The sequence below is a fragment of the Hibiscus syriacus genome, unplaced genomic scaffold (genome assembly GCF_006381635.1).
Source record: "Hibiscus syriacus cultivar Baekdansim isolate YM2019G1 unplaced genomic scaffold, ASM638163v2 tig00111847_pilon, whole genome shotgun sequence".
Classification (NCBI taxonomy): domain Eukaryota; kingdom Viridiplantae; phylum Streptophyta; class Magnoliopsida; order Malvales; family Malvaceae; genus Hibiscus; species Hibiscus syriacus.
The window spans coordinates 880965-901708 of NW_024063200.1; the positions used below are offsets into that span (position 1 = coordinate 880965).

The window sequence follows — 20744 nt, forward strand, 5'->3', positions numbered from 1 at the left end:
CACATATAAAAGGCAAAAAAGACACAAAGACAACATGATTGGGCAGATCTTCAGAAGTTGCAAGTTGCTACACTGATATTTGAGTAAAACTTAGAGAAAAATGATCAAGAGTAAGAAGACCTAGTTCTCCACATTGGAGTTAAAGGAAAATTGAATCAACACTTGACCATGCAAGAGAACATCATCTGCATAAAAGAAAATGCATTACATTGCATTCATATTTTACACATAAACATATAATTTTTACAGATCTTCCAAGGAAAAAAAGATTCATGATATCAAAATCCCAACAAGTGGAAGCTAGATTTCAAACCTCAAATACAGAAAATCACATTCAGGGAGGTAGACTCCCATATTCGATGGTTGTGAGACAAATTTGCACAAAAATTCTATTTTCAAAGATTATCTTGAAATCCAAATCTTTAAGTATGATCTTTCAAATTTTCAAACGTATACTAAAAATTGGTAATGTTTAATTTGTTGATATGATATTCCCTTTAGAAGAAGAGAAACAAATCCCTTTATTCCAAGATTTGATATTCCCTAAGTGACAACAGAACAAGTCTGACCCGATTCAATGTATAAACTCCCCCATATCTAATATTCCCTATAGAAGAAGTGGAACATATCCCTCTCTTTCAAGATTTGATATTCCTTGAGTGACAACGGAACAAGTCTGCCCTGATTCAATGGATCAACTCCCCTAGATCTGATATTCCTTTTAGAAGAAATGGAACATATTCATCTCTTCTAAGATTTTATATTCCCTGAGTAATAGCAGAACAAGTCTGCCCTGGTTAAATGGATCAACTCTCCCATATCTGATATTCCCTTTAGAAGAAGCGAAATAGATCCCTCTATTCCAAGATTTGATATTCCTTGAGTGACAGTGGAACAAGTCTGCCCTGATTCAATGGATCAACACCCCTAAATATGATATTCCATTTAGAAGAAGCGGAATAAATCCATCTCTTCCAAGATTTGATATTCCCTAAGTGAAAGTGGAACAATTCTATCCCTAATCAATGGATAATCTCCCCCATATATGATATTCCCTTTAGAAAAAGCAAAATAGATCCATCTCTTCCAAGATTTGATATTCCTTGAGTGATAGTGGAACAAGTCTGCCCTGATTCAATGGATCAACTCTGCTAGATCTGATATTCCCTTTAGAAGAAGCAGAACAGATCCCTCTCTTCCAAAATTTGATATTCCCTGAGTGACAGCGGAACAAGTCTGCCCCGATTCAATGGATCAACTCCCCCAGATCTGATATTCCCTTTAGAAGAAGTAGAACATATTCCTCTATTCTAAGATTTGATATTTCCTGAGTGACAGCATAACAAGTTTGACCCGATTCAATGTGTCAACTCCCCCATATCTAATATTCCCTATAGAACAAGTGGAACATATCCCTCTCTTTCAAGATTTGATATTCCTTGAGTGACAACGGAACAAGTCTGCCCTGATTCAATGGATCAACTCCCCCATATCTGATATTCCTTTTAGAAGAAGTGGAACATATTCATCTCTTCTGAGATTTTATATTCCCTGAGTAATAGCAGAACAAGTCTGCCCCGATTAAATGGATCAACTCTCCCATATCTGATATTCCCTTTAGAAGAAGCGAAATAGATCCCTCTATTCCAAGATTTGATATTCCCTGAGTGACAGTGGAACAAGTCTGCCCTGATTCAATGGATCAACACCCCCAAATATGATATTCCATTTAGAAGAAGCGGAATAAATCCCTCTCTTCCAAGATTTGATATTCCCTAAGTGAAAGTGGAACAATTCTGTCCCTAATCAAGGGATAATCTCCCCCATATATGATATTCCCTTTAGAAAAAGCGAAATAGATCCATCTCTTCCAAGATTTGATATTCCTTGAGTGATAGTGGAACAAGTCTGCCCTGATTCAATGGATCAACTCTGCTAGATCTGATATTCCCTTTAGAAGAATCAGAACAGATCCCTCTCTTCCAAAATTTGATATTCCCTGAGTGACAGTGGAACAAGTCTGCCCCGATTCAATGGATCAACTCCCCCAGATCTGATATTCCCTTTAGAAGAAGTAGAACATATTCCTCTATTCTAAGATTTGATATTTCCTGAGTGACAGCATAACAAGTCTGACCCGATTCAATGTATCAACTCCCCCATATCTAATATTCCCTATAGAACAAGTGGAACATATCCCTCTCTTTCAAGATTTGATATTCCTTGAGTGACAACGGAACAAGTCTGCCCTGATTCAATGGATCAACTCCCCCAGATCTGATATTCCTTTTAGAAGAAGTGGAACATATTCATCTCTTCTAAGATTTTATATTCCCTGAGTAATAGCAGAACAAGTCTGCCCCGATTAAATGGATCAACTCTCCCATATCTGATATTCCCTTTAGAAGAAGCGAAATAGATCCCTCTATTCCAAGATTTGATATTCCCTGAGTGACAGTGGAACAAGTCTGCCCTGATTCAATGGATCAACACCCCCAAATATGATATTCCATTTAGAAGAAGCGGAATAAATCCCTCTCTTCCAAGATTTGATATTCCCTAAGTGAAAGTGGAACAATTTTGTCCCTAATCAATGGATGATCTCCCCCATATATGATATTCCCTTTAGAAAAAGCGAAATAGATCCATCTCTTTCAAGATTTGATATTCCTTGAGTGATAGTGGAACAAGTCTGCCCTGATTCAATGGATCAACTCTGCTAGATCTGATATTCCCTTTAGAAGAAGCAGAACAGATCCCTCTCTTCCAAAATTTGATATTCCCTGAGTGACAGCGGAACAAGTCTGCCCCGATTCAATGGATCAACTCCCCCAGATCTGATATTCCCTTTAGAAGAAGTAGAACATATTCCTCTATTCTAAAATTTGATATTTCCTGAGTGACAGCATAACAAGTCTGACCCGATTCAATGTGTCAACTCCCCCATATCTAATATTCCCTATAGAACAAGTGGAACATATCCCTCTCTTTCAAGATTTGATATTCCTTGAGTGACAACGGAACAAGTCTGCCCTGATTCAATGGATCAACTCCCCCATATCTGATATTCCTTTTAGAAGAAGTGGAACATATTCATCTCTTCTGAGATTTTATATTCCCTGAGTAATAGCAGAACAAGTCTGCCCCGATTAAATGGATCAACTCTCCCATATCTGATATTCCCTTTAGAAGAAGCGAAATAGATCCCTCTATTCCAAGATTTGATATTCCCTGAGTGACAGTGGAACAAGTCTGCCCTGATTCAATGGATCAACACCCCCAAATATGATATTCCATTTAGAAGAAGCGGAATAAATCCCTCTCTTCCAAGATTTGATATTCCCTAAGTGAAAGTGGAACAATTCTGTCCCTAATCAATGGATAATCTCCCCCATATATGATATTCCCTTTAGAAAAAGCGAAATAGATCCGTCTCTTCCAAGATTTGATATTCCTTGAGTGATAGTGGAACATGTCTGCCCTGATTCAATGGATCAACTCTGCTAGATCTGATATTCCCTTTAGAAGAAGCAGAACAGATCCCTCTCTTCCAAAATTTGATATTCCCTGAGTGACAGTGGAACAAGTCTGCCCCGATTCAATGGATCAACTCCCCCAGATCTGATATTCCCTTTAGAATAAGTAGAACATATTCCTCTATTCTAAGATTTGATATTTCCTGAGTGACAGCATAACAAGTCTGACCCGATTCAATGTATCAACTCCCCCATATCTAATATTCCCTATAGAACAAGTGGAACATATCCCTCTCTTTTAAGATTTGATATTCCTTGAGTGACAACGGAACAAGTCTGCCCTGATTCAATGGATCAACTCCCCCAGATCTGATATTCCTTTTAGAAGAAGTGGAACATATTCATCTCTTCTAAGATTTTATATTCCCTGAGTAATAGCAGAACAAGTCTGCCCCGATTAAATGGATCAACTCTCCCATATCTGATATTCCCTTTAGAAGAAGCGAAATAGATCCCTCTATTCCAAGATTTGATATTCCCTGAGTGACAGTGGAACAAGTCTGCCCTGATTCAATGGATCAACACCCCCAAATATGATATTCCATTTAGAAGAAGCGGAATAAATCCCTCTCTTCCAAGATTTGATATTCCCTAAGTGAAAGTGGAACAATTCTGTCCCTAATCAATGGATAATCTCCCCCATATATGATATTCCCTTTAGAAAAAGCGAAATAGATCCATCTCTTTCAAGATTTGATATTCCTTGAGTGATAGTGGAACAAGTCTGCCCTGATTCAATGGATCAACTCTGCTAGATCTGATATTCCCTTTAGAAGAAGCAGAACAGATCCCTCTCTTCCAAAATTTGATATTCCCTGAGTGACAGCGGAACAAGTCTGCCCCGATTCAATGGATCAACTCCCCCAGATCTGATATTCCCTTTAGAAGAAGTAGAACATATTCCTCTATTCTAAGATTTGATATTTCCTGAGTGACAGCATAACAAGTCTACCCCGATTCGATGGATCAACATCCCTAGATCTGATATTCCCTAAGTGATAGTGGAACAAATCCCTCATCATATTTGAAACCATTAAGTTGACCGGACGAAAAACACATTGTCTCTTTGTGTTTACCCTATTCTTGTGGACATAAGAATGAGCAAAGAGGGACAACTTTCGACACTCATTTTTCGTCCTATTATTATTATTACTATTACTAGTTAAATTTTATTTTCAAGCCAAATTTACAGTCCAAAAATACAAGTCTCAGCCCGCCAAGATACATCAGACCTAAAAAAATCGAAGCCCAACAACCTGACCCGAGATACGTTTTGAAGCCCAACCCAGTTTAGGGTTTTACCCTAACATCTTAACATTCATTTTCCCCAATCAAATGTTGTTGCCCGTTCCACCTTGCTCCACCAACTGACAACCACCATTGTTGCCACCAATCGAGCCCATACAATGTTAGAAAACATAGATTTAGCCAAAAAAGCAACCCATACTAAGTGAAACACGCAAAAACAACTTTTCCTTCATTTTGTTGTTGTTTGTAATGATTTGTCGAAAAAAGAAAAGAAAAAATATGTAATATTCGGGGTTATATAAACCACGAACACCATTTGTAAAAAAGTTTCACCCCCTTGATTTCAAAAAGCAATACAAGAAAAAAATTTGAAAGGTATCTTTTTTATTTTTTAGTTTTCGTATTTTTTTATAAATGTATTCGAATGAAAAAAATAGTAAAAAAATATAGCAAAAAGATAAACGCCTTGCATGTAAAAAAAACCAAGAGTTGAGAGGGTCGAGTGTTTACCTTGGTCGGAGGGGAGGCCGTTTCGTATTCTTCAGTGGCCGGAGCATGAAAACCGAAAGGTTGGGGGTAGATTTAGGTTCAGTTAGGGTCGTTTTAGCCCTATATCTAGGTTTAGGGGTCTAGATCCAAGCTTTTAGGTGAGTTTGGGGATTCCGACCACCGTGTGCGGCGGTCAGAGGCAAGTTAAGTCGGGCTGCAGTGGGCCGGCCGAGGTTTCTGAGAGAGAACTCTCCTTTTTTTCTGAAAAATCGGTTGAAAATGAAAAAAAAAACAAAAGGTTGTATTTATAGAGAAATGTTTAGGGGAAATTGCACATCAATCCCCCAAACTTTGTGTGTGTTTTACAAAAAGGTCATGAGTATGGACCATTTTTGATATTTTCCCATTTATGCTTATAACATGTAATATGTGGTATAATATCAGTTTAGTCATTTTACTTTAGCGCGTTTTGCATGTTAGTCACCTGTAGGGATTTTCTCTGTAATTTACCCATTTATGTGCATGTTTATTTTTAGGAATATTTGCTATTTAACCCTTGCATGTTTACGCGTGTTTCGCATTTTAATCATGTAGTGATTGTTTAATTTTTCTTTGAATATTTATGGACTTAGTTTATAATTTTACCTTTATTTATTCGAATATGTAAAATGTAGAAAAAATTTAGAATATTTATGAAATAGCCCCTATATTTTTGCATATTTGTATTTTGAACCCAAATGTGTTTGTTTAATTTATTTTAATTTGGCCAAAGAATTTTAATTCACTTTAATTTAGTCTCGTGTTCAATTTATTTTTATTTTAGCACTTAATATTGAAAATGTTTATCTTAGTCACTTGTATATTTTTGTTTTATTTTAATTTTGACACGATAGTTTGATCATTTATATTTTAGTCCCGCTTTTATTCTTTATTTTAATTTTTGCATGTTGTTTGCATGTTAATTCATTTTAGTCCTAATTAATCTCGCATGATATCCTCATAAGCATTGCTTGACTCGAATCGAAATAAATTGACTAAGGGTAATCTTCTATCATTTTAATATTGTCGTAAAGTGACTATCTTAACGTATTAGAAAGTTACTTTCGATAATTTTAAAATGAAAGTCTATCCCATTTAGTGACACGAATTGAATCAATTTCATTTTTTAAAATTTGGGAAATGAGAAAAAGACAATGTTCTTTTAATTAAATTCATCGAGAAAAGACTGTTAGAACGAATCTAAGGCCTCTTCTCGAGATATTTAATTAAAAGAACATTCTTATTCTCATTAAATATCAGTAAAATAATTAATTAATTGTGTTTACTTGATGTATGCTTTTTATTTGTTGTATTTTTGCATGTGTTTTCTTATAGATTTTCAAAATAGTAACGTTCGAATCGCCAATGAGAATGGTAATATCCTTTCATTTCAGTCGGAGAAAGATTGCTTTAAGGTTTAAGAGGTCATTTATTTTTTATTGGAAATAATTTGATATTGTCGTTTTCTCTCGAATTAATATCTACTTTTAGACGGAATATTAACATCTCTTTATTTTAATTGGGGTAATAAATGATTGTTTTAACACACGAAATGTCGTTTATTCTCGATTAGAAATCATTAGATGTTATTATTTTCACTTGAATCGATATTGAATTTTAAGATGAAATAGTAATACCTTTTTATTTCAATTGGAGTAATGAATGATTGTTTTAATGCACAAAAGGTCATTTATTCACGATAGGAAATAATTAGATATTATCCTTTTCACTCTTAAAATTATTTTGGGTGTTATTATTTTGAATTAATAATGAACTTTAGCATGGAATTCTATTATTCCTTTATTTCGATTGGAGTAAGAATCGATTGCTTCAAGGCATGAGAGATCGATTCTTCTCGATAGGAAATAATTAAATATTATCATGTTTCATCCGAAAATTCAAAGAATATTACTCAGGGGATCTTAAATTAAAATATACTCAAACTTGTAAATTTTATTACAAAGACAATGAATTAATCGACTATGTACCGATTTAGGGCGTTGTGAGGTGCTAATCCTTCCCCACACGTAACCGAATTCTGAACTTAAATTTTGATAACACAGACCGCAAGTTTGTTGTTTTAATTAAAATTTGCACAAAAAAATCTATTTTCGAATATTATCTTGAAATCCAAATCTTCAAGTATGATCTTTCAAATTTTCAAACGTATACTAAAAATTGGTAATGTTTAATTTGCAGATATGATATTCCCTTTAGAAAAAGTGAAACATATACCTCTATTCCAAGATTTGATATTACCTGACTGACAACAGAACAAGTTTGACCCGATTCAATGGATCAACTCCCCCAGATCTGATATTCCCTTTAGAAGAAATAGAACATATCCCTCTCTTTAAAGATTTGATATTCCCTGAGTGACAGCAGAATAAGTCTACCGCGATTCAATGGATCAACTCCCCCATATCTGATATTCCCTTTAGAAAAAGCGGAACAGATCATTCTCTTTCAAGATTTGATATTCCCTGAGTGATAGCGGAACAAGTCTGCCCCGATCAATGGATCAACTCCCCAAGATCTGATGTTCCCTTTAGAAGAAGCGGAACAGATCCCTCTCTTCCAAGATTTGATATTCCCTGAGTGAGAGCAGAACAAGTTTGTCCCGATTCAATGAATCAACTCCCCAGATCTGATATTCCCTTTAGAAGAAGCGGAACAGATCCCTCTCTTCAAAGATTTAATATTCCCTAAGTGACAGCGGAACAAGTTTGCCCCGATTCAATGGATCAACTCCCACATATATGATATTCCCTTTAGAAGAAGCGGAACATATCCATATCTTTTAAGATTTGATATTCCCTGACTGACAGCAGAACAAGTCTGCCCCGATTCAATGGATCAACTCCCCCAGATTTGATATTCCCTTTAGATGAAGCGAAACATATTCCTCTCTTCTAAGATTTGATATTCTTTGAGTGATAGCAGAACAAGTCTGCTCCGATTCAATGGATCAACTCCCCTAGATCTAATATTCCATTTAGAAAAAGTGGAACATATCCCTCTTTCAAGATTTGATATTCCCTGAGTGACAACAGAACAAGTCTACCCCGATTCAATGGATACACATCCCCATATCTGATATTCCCTGAGTGACAGTGGAACAGATCCCTCATCATATTTCAAACCATTAAGTTAACCGAACGAAAAACGCATTGTCTCTTTGTCTTTGCCCTATTCTTGTTGGCACAAGAATGGGCAAAGAGAGGCAGCTGTCTACACTCATTTTTTGTCCTATTATTATTACTATTACTAATTAAATTTTATTTTTCTTTTATTTTCAGGCCAAATTTACAACCCAAAAGTACAAGTCTCAGCCCTCCAAGATACATCAGACCCAAAAAAATCAGAGCTCAACAACTTGACCCGAGATACGTTTTGAAGCCTAACCCAGTTTAGGGTTTTACCCTAACATCTCAACATTCGTTTTCCCCAGTCAGCTGTTGTCACCCGTTCCACCTTGCTCCACCAATCGGCAACCACCATTGTTGCCACCAATAAAGCCCCTACAATGTCAGAAAACATAGATTTAGCCAACAAGCAACCCAAACTAAGTGGAACACACAAAAACATCTTTTCCTTCATTTTTTTGTTGTTTGTAATGATTGGTCGAAAAAACAAAGAAAAAAGATGTAATATTCGGGGTTATATAAACCTCAAACCCCATCTATAAAAAAGTTTCACCCGCTTGATTTCAAAAAGCAATACAAGATTTTTTTTTGAAAGGTATCTTTTTTATTTTCGTATTTTTTTATATATGTATTCGAATGAAAAAAGTAGTAAAAAAATATAGCAAAAAGATAAACGCCTTGCATGTAAAAAAACCAGAGAGTAGAGAGGGTCGAGTGTTTACATGGGTCAGAGGGGTGGTCGTTTCGTCTTCTTCGACGGCCGAAGCATGAAAACCGAAAGGTTAAGGGGTAGATTTAGGTTCAGTTAGGGTCGTTTTTAGGGAGTTTTAGTATTAGATCTAGGTTTAGGGGTCTAGATCTGAGCTTTTAGGTGAGTTTGGGGATTCCTACCACCGTGTGCGGCGACCAGAGGCAAGTTGATTCGGACGGCAGTGGGCCCGCAGAGGTTTCCGAGAGAGAACTCTCATTTTTTCTGAAAAATCGGTTGAAAATGAAAAAACAAAAGGTTCTATTTATAGAGAAAGTTTTGGGGGAAATTGCACATCAGTCCCCTAAACTTTGCACGTGTTTTACAAAAAGGTCATGAGTATGGACCATTTTTGATATTTTCCCATTTATGCTTGTAACATGTAATATGTGGTATAATATCAGTTTAGTCCCTTTACTTTTGCACATTTTTCATATTAGTCACCTGTAGGTTTTCTTTGTAATTTACCCATTTATGTGCATGTTGTTTATTTTTAGGAATATTTGCTATTTAGCCCTTGCATGTTTAAGCGTTTTCGTATTTTAATCATGTAGTGACTGTTTAATTTTTCTTTGAAAATTTAAGGACTTAGTTTATAATTTTACCTTTTATTTATTTAAATATGTAAAATGTAGAAAAAATCTGGAATATTTATGAAATAACCCCTGTATTTTTGCATATTTGTATTTCAAACCCGAATGTGTTTGTTTTATTTATTTTAATTCGACCATAGAATTTTAATTTACTTTAATTTAGTCTCATGTTCAATTTATTTTTATTTTAGCACTTAATAATGAAAATATTTATCTTAGTCACTTGTATATTTTGTTTTATTTTAATTTTGACATGATAGTTTGATCATTTATATTTTAGTCATGCTTTTATTCTTTATTTTAATTTTTGCATGTTGTTTGCATGTTAGTTCATTTTAGTCCTAATTAATCTCACATGATATCCTCATAAGTATTACTTGACTCGAATCGAAATAACTTAACTAAGCGTAATATTCGATCATTTTAATATTGACGTAACGTGTCTGTCTTAACGTATTAGAAAGTTACTTTCGATAATTTTTTCGATAATTTTAAAATGAAAGTCTATCCCATTTTAGTGACATGAATTGAATCAATTTCATTTTTTAAAATTTGGGAATTAAGAAAAAGACAATGTTCTTTTAATTAAATTCATCGAGAAAAGATTGTTATAACGAATCTAAGGCCTCGTCTCAAGATATTTAATTAAAAGAACATTCTTATTCTCATTAAATATCAGTAAAATAATTAATTAATTGTGTTTGCTTGATGTATGCTTTTTTATTTGTTGTATTTTTGCATGTTTTTTCTTATAGATTTTCAAAATAATAACATTCGAATCGACAATGAGAATGATAATATCCTTTCATTTCGGTCAGAGTAATAAATAATTACTTTTAATGCATAAGAGGTCATTTATTTTTGATTGAAAATAATTTGATATTATCGTTTTCTCTTGAATTAATATATACTTTTAGATGGAATATTAATATCTTTTTATTTCAATTGGAGTAATAAATGACTGTTTTAACGCACGAAATGACGTTTATTCTCGATTAGAAATCATTAGATGTTATTATTTTCACTTGAATCGATATTGAATTTTAAGATGAAATAGTAATACCTTTTTATTTCAATTGGAGTAATGAATGACTGTTTTTATGCACGAAAGGTCATTTATTCTCGATAGGAAATAATTAGATATTATCATTTTAACTTTTAAAATTATTTTGGGTGTTATTATTTTAAATTAATAATGAACTTTAGCATGAAATTCTATTATTCATTTATTTCGATTGTAGTAAGAATCGATTGCTTCAAGGTATAAGAGATCTATTCTTCTCGATAAGAAATAATTGAATATTATCATGATTCATCCGAAAATTCAAAGAATATTTCTCAGGAAATCTTAAATTAAATTAGACTCGAACTTGTAAATTTTATTGCAAAGACAATTAATTAATCGACTAGGTACCGATTTAGGGCGTTGTGGGGTGCTAATCCTTCCCCACATAACCGAATCCCGAACTTAAATTTTGGTAACGCAGACCACAAGTTTGTTGTTTTAATTAAAATTAATATTTTATTAAAATGACAAATACGTTTTTGGTACTTAATCACATCCTAATCAAATATTAGTGGTGACTCCTCGAACCACATCTTATCACTAACTGATCGATCCAAAAATTATTTTTGAAACGAGACCCCTTTTCCCCTCCGGGAAAAGACCGTTTTGACATATATAATCTGGTTAGTTGTTGATTGATTTATTAGCATTTTTTTACTGGTTTGAGAAAATTAGAAACTTCAAAGCGTGTAGCAGCGATTGCAGATGACGAGTTACAGTGGTTCGCCGAGGCGGAATTTTTCCAAAGACAAGCGTGTCATCAGCTAGGAGAAAAGCATTGGAGAATGGAGGTTCCAACTCTATTCGGAAACTCTTACCATCTTCTCGTCCTGCTCCCAGGTAAGTTTTTCCTTTCAAATCTTGCCTTTCGTTTATTTATCATTATAAAAAATCATTATAAAAAATACTATTTTTATTGAATTTCGAAGAATTATGGATGAAGAATCTTGTAAGCCATAATGTGTAAAAGGAAAAATTTAGTTTGGTGAAGTTCCGATCAGAAAATGAATAATTGGATTTGGATTTGAATTGTTTGATCAAGGCAGTCAGAAATAATTTGTGAACATTCATGTTCTACATGTGTACATCTGTGAAATTAATAATGAAAAATGGTTAAAGGTTGTAATCAATGTTAAATTTTATCTTGAAAGAAAAATAGCAATGATTCTTATCCTTTTTATTCTGTTCGAACTTGATTCTGGAAAGGGGACTAGCTGGTGAGCGTACGGTGAAGAAATTACGGTTGTCAAAGGCACTGACTGTACCAGAAAATACCACCATTTATGAGGCCTGCCGGAGTATGGCTGCTCGTAAAGTTGATGCTTTATTGCTTACTGACTCTAATGCATTGCTTTGTGGGATTCTGACAGATAAGGTATGACTTAAATCCTTGAAGCGTATAATAAATTGCCTTTACTTGAATCTCAAAACAAGTGAAGGAAACGAATTCCCTTTACTTTGGATTTCACATTTGCATGAAGAATGTTCTTTGTTCTTATATGTTCAATCTAAAGTGAACTATGATAACTATGCTGTCTCTTTTTTCTTGGTTATTTTTTGCCTGCAGGACATTGCAACAAGAGTGATTGCTCAGGAGCTTAATATGGAGGAGACACCAGTTTCCAAAGTTATGACTAAGGTCCCAGTATTTGTTCTTTCTGACACACTTGCTGTAGAGGCACTCCAGAAGATGGTGCAAGGTTGGTTTTTTCGGTTGATGCCGGCCCTTTTATGTGATGTATTTTCTTGTATCTTGCCCTCTGATATTGTTCTGAAATCATTCTAAACAGGAAGAATTAGGCACTTGCCTGTTGTACAGAATGGGGAGGTCATTGCTTTGCTTGATATAGCTAAGTGTTTGTATGATGCTATTGCTCGAATGGAAAGGTCAGCTGAGAAGGGAAAAGCTATTGCTGCAGCTGTTGAAGGTGTAGAAAAGAATTGTGTAACATCTTTCTCTGGTTTGTGGATAATGTTATCGTTTGTCTTCAATGGGGTTTTTTGTCCTTGTTTTATTCATTTTGTTTTTATAGTTTAGCTATCAACAGACCAGTTTTAATTTCAAGTCTTCGCAACCTTTTGGAGTGATATGCAGGTCAGAATACAATCATTTAGACACGTAAAGATCATATGTTCAGTCCCTCACTGTCTACAATAATTGCAGACAAATCAAAGTAGGTAATAATTTTTTTTCCTTTTTAATGTATTTATTTGGTCACTAGTGATATTTTCAGTAGCTTTGCTTAATATGATGCCTTTCTGTCAGGATTGTAACAGTTTCACCAGCTGGCACGGTTTAACAACTGCAAAAAAGATGCTTGAATCTCAGATAAACGCTGCGGTCGTAACTGTTGAAAACAAACCACGGGGGATTCTAACGTGAGTCTCTTTTGAATCAAATCAGAATTCAACATTTTTCCATAGGTTGTTGAGGGGGTGAAGGAAGGAGCATTACAATTCTGGTTTTATTATTTTAACTGTTACAGCTGTCATTGATGTTATTCTTAAGCTTTTACTTTGACTTTCTGATAGTTCAAAGGATATATTGATGCGGGTAATAGCACAAAATCTGCCTCCAGAGACTACTTCAGTTGAGCAGGTTGTTTGCCTCTTTTTGGATTTTTCTTTTTCCTATTTATCTCAGCAGAGTTTGTTCTTATGGCTTGACCTTATATACCAGTAGAAGCTCATCATTTTTGACCTCTATGATAAGCACATCCTTGAGTTTAGTGTTTTTTTTTAAATACTTGAGTTCTAGTTATTTTGCTTTTGATTTGATGTATAGGTTATGACCCCTAACCCAGAATGTGCAACACTCGACACACCAGTTGTTTCTGCTTTGCATACCATGCATGATAGCAACTTTTTACACCTTCCTGGGGTAGATAGAGGTGATATGAGCTGCTACCCTGCAAGGAATATAGTTTTTCTACATACATCGAACCAGTTCTCAGTTTCTTTGGTTGGATGCAGATGAAGAAATAGTTGCTGTTGTGGATGTGCTCAGCGTTACTCATGCTGCTGTTGCCACGGTAAGTCAAGTGAGTATCATTCTAAAGTTATGGGGTTCCTAAAGCATATAAATGTTGTAGTGTACAAATATTCTCTCTTTATATACTATATAAAGTGTAAATTCCGAAACTGTAAATAGTAATTAACGAACTTATTAATGATAAAGAATAAGATTATAATTATTGTCCTATTTCTTTGACGATTCATGATGTTTTTGTTATGATCTCATGATTTTCTTCAATAACTAGATCGGGAAAAATTTTGCAATCAATAATGAGGCTGCCACAACAATGGTGAAGAAATTTTGGGATTCCGCAATGGCCTTACCTCTCATTGAAGATGAAGATGAGACAAGGTCTTTAATGCTGTTGGTGACCTGTTTATGTAGCTGTGTTTTGTGCCATTACTGTTTGACTAACTTATTGATAGTGACGTTTCAGCTATGGTTCATTGAAGTTGGCTTCTGTAGCAGACAGAGAGATCTCTTCCTTATCCTTCATCCAATATGCCATATACATTTGGCTTCAAAAGACAAGATAAGAAGGGCCGGATGCATAGATTTACTTGTGGTATATATTGTTTCTACTCATAAGCTAAGTATCATGGTTTTGGTTTTGGTTTTGGAGAGTAGCGAATCTCATATTGATCGTCTATTAGAGTTATCTTAGGATATAAGTGTTGACATCAAGGCGTAAAGATCTCTGGAACTTAGGCACAATGTGCAGAGCAAAAGCGCGCCTTTCGTAGGTGAAACGCACTTTTTATATTAAAAATTTTATTAATCAATTCTTAAGCATATTTATACTTATTAACCACTAATTCACTCCTGAAGCATTTAATCTCCTCTTCACATTCTATCCCTTCACTGTAATAAACTAATATCATCTTCTAAATTCATAAAATCAACACATAAATACTTTTAAATCATTAAATATAATTTTAAATTAATATTCTTATCTAATATGTATTGAATGTGTATAATTATGAAAGTTTAAAAATGTTCAATCACTCTACTACAGTCGCTAGTATTTGAACTTATGACCTTTAAAAATAACATCAATCCCTTTAATCACTAAGGTAAGTTGGTTCATTCATGATTTATTAATAAACTAAAATGATTTTACTTTTCAGTATAAACCAAATAAATCTTAAAATTACTTTTCTTAACTTTTATAGTAATTAAAGGGTAAAATTTTAAAAAAAGTTTAACTTTTATAGTAATTAAAGGGTAAAGTTCAGAAGGAAAAAAGTTTACTTAATTGATATTTATAAAATTAAATATTATTTAAAATAAATATTATTTTAATTACTCACTAATACTAATTAATATGTTTAAATAAATAATATTATTTGAGAAATTATTTAACTAAAATAAATAAAATATTATTTAAAATAAATATAATTTTAATCACCAACTTAGCAGGTTTGAAACAACTGTCTCTCCACCTCACTTGTTGTGCTTTTAATTCCTCCCTAAAGCGACAGAAAAAGTGTTAAAAAGGAAAAAGCTTACCGACATAGCAAGCTTAAAGTTAAACCTCTCTCCGCCTCACTTGTTTGCAACACTCAATCTCATGTTTCATTCCCCCAGCAGCAGAAGCGGCGTTAAAAGGAAACAAGCTGACCCACATAGTGGATTTGGATCAATCATGTCTCCCCACCTCACCTCCTGCAATATTTCCAATTTTCTTTAATTTCTTCTTTTTAATTCCCCTAAAACGGTGAAAGCGGTGCATCTAGTGCGTCTTCAGAAAGCGCTTGCTTTTGAGCGCTTGGGAGAGCCTTTTGAAGGCTGCCTTGCTTACGCCTTTAGAGGTGATTTGTTCTGCGCCTATAAGCGCCCTATGCTTTAATAACGCCTAGGCGCGTTTTTTAAAACTATGCTTAAGGTTAAATGATTTGAAGCGGACAATAACTTGTGAGTTGGTATGGGCTATGATATTTGGTATTAGAGGTAGTCTAGAGTATTAGTTGTGTGCCACTTAGGATAATGAGCTCTTGTAAGACCCTAAACCTAATTTGGCCTAAAATGTCACATTGGACTACTTAGACAACTCCTGATTTATAAAACTATTATTCCCTTTTCAAAACGTATTGCATGGTATCAAAATAAACATACATGAAAATTATAAAAATATTTTATAAATCAAAGATTTGTGACACATTGTTTAAAATAAAAAAATACAAACTCAGAATTCGATAAACCAAATAGTAAGGTTCTATGAATACATATGCCCCCTAAAGCTACAGTACAATACTCTGAAGTAGATGTTGAAAATCCTGCTGCGACTATGCTTCACGATCGACTCAAGCTACTGACATGGAAACAAAAAATAACCGAATGTTGAGCTTACAAAGCCCAGTAATATAATCATTAATCTAGAGTAGCATTATGTGTTTCATAGACACAAGCATGCTAAAGATATGATACTAAGCAGTAGGTACATGCATGATCTTAATCAAGTGCTACATACTTAAGGCTCAACTATTCTATCACTGAAGTAGAAGTTTCACGTTTCCCTTAATCCTCTTCTAAGGGTTTCACCATGGGTACACCACTAAAAGGTTTCTAACCATAATGACTATAACTACCGCATTATCTGAATGCAACACTGATTCTGTTATGCGTTTTCTAAATGCAACATTGCTAGTATTTGGTCTTATATAACCATCAGACACTAGTTAACTGAGGAAACCTAGTGTCACATAGCATCGGTGAAATTCCCACTAAGCTATTGAATGGTCTCCTGATCTTACATAGCCATTAGGTAGATCATGGAGGGAGAACCTGATGTCACATAACATCGTACAATTTCCCACTCAACTGAAACATTGACTCGGTCTCACACAGTCATCAAGTCAAGCTCTAAGGATATCTGTTGTACTGGACTGATGCAACTATACATGCATAACTGAGGGCCCTAAGGCCGCATAACATGGACAATTCCCCACTAGGGAAACTAAGGTAGCCTAACTATACTCTAACATAGCTAGACACACTAAAGTGAGGTCACCCTCTCACTTGTAGCTATCTCACTTGTTCTCTTACCTAGAACGTTATGCAAGGGTTTATTAGTATCTTACTTCTGTTAATTTATTAAGCGACTATATTCTGGTCATCCGTCACTTAAGGTTGTTTTAGTCATTCTTTATATCTAGAGAAGTCTCTACGTGTTTCGTGATTTTACGCCGATTACTGTGTTTGCTATTCACTGTCTGTAACACTAGTTAGCTCGATACCTTGCTCGGGTTCATTACTGGGTAGCGACACTCTAATTTCTCTTATCGTACTTCTCCCCAATACCCCTTGAATTGAAGGAATGACTTATATGTTCTCGGTTCATTGACGTTCTCAAAGCACACGATTTTCACTATTACTAAATCTGACTTATTTATCTTATTGCTTGTCAGTATATCCTCTGCAACGATCCTCGCTCTTAACTATTCGATACATGCTCAACAAAAGATACTTTGACATAATATGCTTAGTATGGTTACATCAGTTGTAACCCAGTCCTATGAGTGTTTTTAGCCATCTTTGGTCATTTATGTCTCTTACAGACTAAGTTCCATCAGTACGGATCATCCTTATCTCTTACGGGCCCTAAAGAGATCAAATCTAGCCATCCAAAATGCGTAATATCGTATTATTCTTGCAGTACTGATACTCTAGGGTCAAGTATCGGTACCCCTATGAGTATCTGTATAAAAAATGGCTTCTATTACTCGAACTTAGTAGGGTCAATATTGTAGGGGTAGTATCGATACTCTCCCCAACAGTATCGATAATCCCAACTGGAAATCCCTAAAATTTGTCTTAGTTCATACAGTATCGATACTATTCATCCAATATCGATACTCAAAACTAGAATTGTCTCATTAAGATCAGGAAACATCCAAAAAATCATCCCCAAATGTCTTAGTTTATTTCCTAATCATGTGACAAAGCTTTAGGAGGTTACTTAGGGTCATAAAGTATTATAAAAACATATGCTTTAAATCAGATTTGTCATTTATGACAAGAATCAAATATGAAACCCTAAAATGCTCAAATGCATAAATCTTGGCAATTCTTCATGCTCATGAAAGCCTTAACACTCCAAAAGATTAGAAATACACTACCTTGGTTAAAGAATCCCGAAATAAAGCTCCTTTTGCTAGTTATCACTCTCCTTCAAGGCTTGGATGTTAACCCCCCCCTCCCCCCCGACTTTTTCTAGCCAAAAAATGGAAGAAAGCTTTTGAATCACAAATAACATTGCTGGAAGGTTTAAGGATGAATTTGAAGTATAAAAAATGTTTAAGAACTTACCTTTGAGCTATGGAACTTGGAGAGGAAGAAGGAGGAAATGAGAATGAAGAGAAATGAAGGCAAGTAGAAGATGAAATGAGATAAAAGCTCTCATCTTTGTAAAATGGATAAATTATATTGTTGGTCCATCCTCATTTTTTTACTGATAAAAATCCCCTTTTTATTAAAAATTAGGCTCTATCCAAACCCAATAAAGCCCACACCTAGCCTGATGACTTTAATTAGAACTCCATGAGATTCACACACCTCTCGGGATAACTCGAAACTACTAACCCAAATTTGAGATGTTACAACCCTTGTTAGAGTACAAGGATATCACAGTCTTGGAGAAGTTCCATGAATCCCATATCTATTGTGTACATCTTTAAATATATGTATTCACACTATCTTCAACTTGTGAGATTTCTTTTGTGGACAAAGTCGTGAGGTCCAATGGACCAAAACAGACAATACTTTGTGTGCTGGTTTGGAATGTGTTATTAGGCATCTCCACAAATAGGGTGGCGGATACAAGTATGGTTTAGGGTGGACAAGTACTACCCTAAAATTAAAAAAATAATAGACTTGTTCTTCATTTTTTTATTGTGTTCACTCCAAGATTTTATTTGTATTCACCTGCAACAAAATCTTGTGTTGCTAATATATATGTGTTTACAGTCAAAATTATTTTTAGATCTGCTGATGTAGAAATATATCGTCTTCTTTTGCATATGGCTCATACGCAAGTATTGCTTGTTTTCAACCTGTCAAACAATTGTAGGCCTAATTCTTTATACACCCTACATTATACCAACTATTGTTTCGAGAAATTATATTTAATAATTTTTTGTTCGTTTCTACTGGATACGATACACGCAGTTTAACGAATCTAATAAGAGCAGTCCTTCGTAGGCTAGGGGATGACAGAGACAGAAACAATGTGCCTCAATCCTGGTGTATTTTCAGAAATATTAAGGTTTGATGATTATTTAGGTATCTAATTATATTTTTCTCCGGAATATATGATAATTTATGGGGCTTATTATGCAGTATGAAGATGAAGATCATGATAAAGTCATATTGGCGTCAGACTATGATCTTCAAGTTGCCGTGGAACATGCAAAGTTAGTTGGTTTGAAGGTATGATTAACTTTATGGTTATCTGGATCTTTTCTTAACCGAAATTTTACTGTGAAATTGGCTTTGGACATGGTTAAAGGATTTTGATTGCGTTTCCTATTATTTCCTATACAAGAATATGTGAGCTTTGGAAATGGTTAAGGGATTTCCTATAATTTCCTATACAAGAATTTGTGGTATCTGGAAATGGGTCGTAAATGAGAAGAGTTGAGTCTAAGTATTATTGAGCTCAATTCAAGTCGAAAAGTTTAGAGCTAAACTCACGAGTTTAAAATTGTCAAGTTTATTTCGAACTTGAAATTAAAAATTCAATTTCGACTCGAGCTCGAGAAAAACTTAAACTTGAAACATTCTCAAACTCAGATTGCTTGAAGCTCAAACTCGAGTTTGAATTTTAACCTTAAGTATATGAAAGACATAATGTCAAAAATAATCCCCAATGTTTACAAAAATGGTCATTTTGGCCCATTCTTTTTTGGAGCATTTTTACCCCCAATGATTTCATTTTAGGGAAAAAGACTCCGAAAGTTTGACCGAATGATCACTTTGGCCTTTATTCTAGAACATTTTTTACCCTCAACGTTTCATTTTAAGGTAAAAAACTCTTATTTTGAAGTGTTAACCATTTGTTAACTAACGATAGACCATTTAATCAAATGTTAAGGGTATTTTTTGACATTATGGCTACATGAAAACCTTATATTGTATTTTAAAAAAAATAACATTTAAAATTTAATATTATTAATAATTTAATTTAAAAAATAAAAGTTTAATGCATAATATTTTTCGAGTTGCTCATAAGCTTTTCTAGTGAAGTATCAATTAGCTCAGTAAGAACTCGAATCGAATCTATTCAAATCGAATATTAACAAGCTTTAACCAAGTCAAACTCAAACAACTTAATGTCTATCTTATCTCGCTTACAACCTTATCTAGAATCATAGACATTCATTTCTGATATTATTAACGATATTCAATGTAAAACTGATATAATAGAAGTGAAAAGTTGAATGGTTTTGTGAGTTTAAAGACACGAGATTGATGGGTTTTTGCAGGGTTTGAGGTTGCATTTAGATTATTCAGGATGAAGGATGGTCGAAGGTCCTCCAATTCGAGAAGGATGGATTATGCAAGCTCAAATGGGTGGCTACTGCATACAACACCGTCGCAGCAGGGCTGCCGTCGCTTCTGGGATGGGCTTTTAGCATACTTGAGGAAAGCTGGTAATTAGCATTCCTTAAACCCTTCCCATCTATATATTTATATCTCAACTTTGCTTAGGAATTGTTGCCCAACTTCAGTTTGGTTCATAGCACAATCATATTCTGAATTAAAATTTTGGAGTATTGCTTTCAAAATTTCTGTAAATTTAATGTTCAAATTAATTTTTATGTTATTCAGAAGTCTTTTTGTGTATAATTCACATAACATTATTA

General features: G+C 34.3%; 1 pseudogene; it reads left to right on the forward strand.

Moving 5' to 3' along the window:
• The first annotated feature begins 11570 nt into the window (after positions 1-11570).
• Positions 11571-20539, forward strand: LOC120172205 (annotated as a pseudogene).
• The last annotated feature ends 205 nt before the right edge of the window (positions 20540-20744 follow it).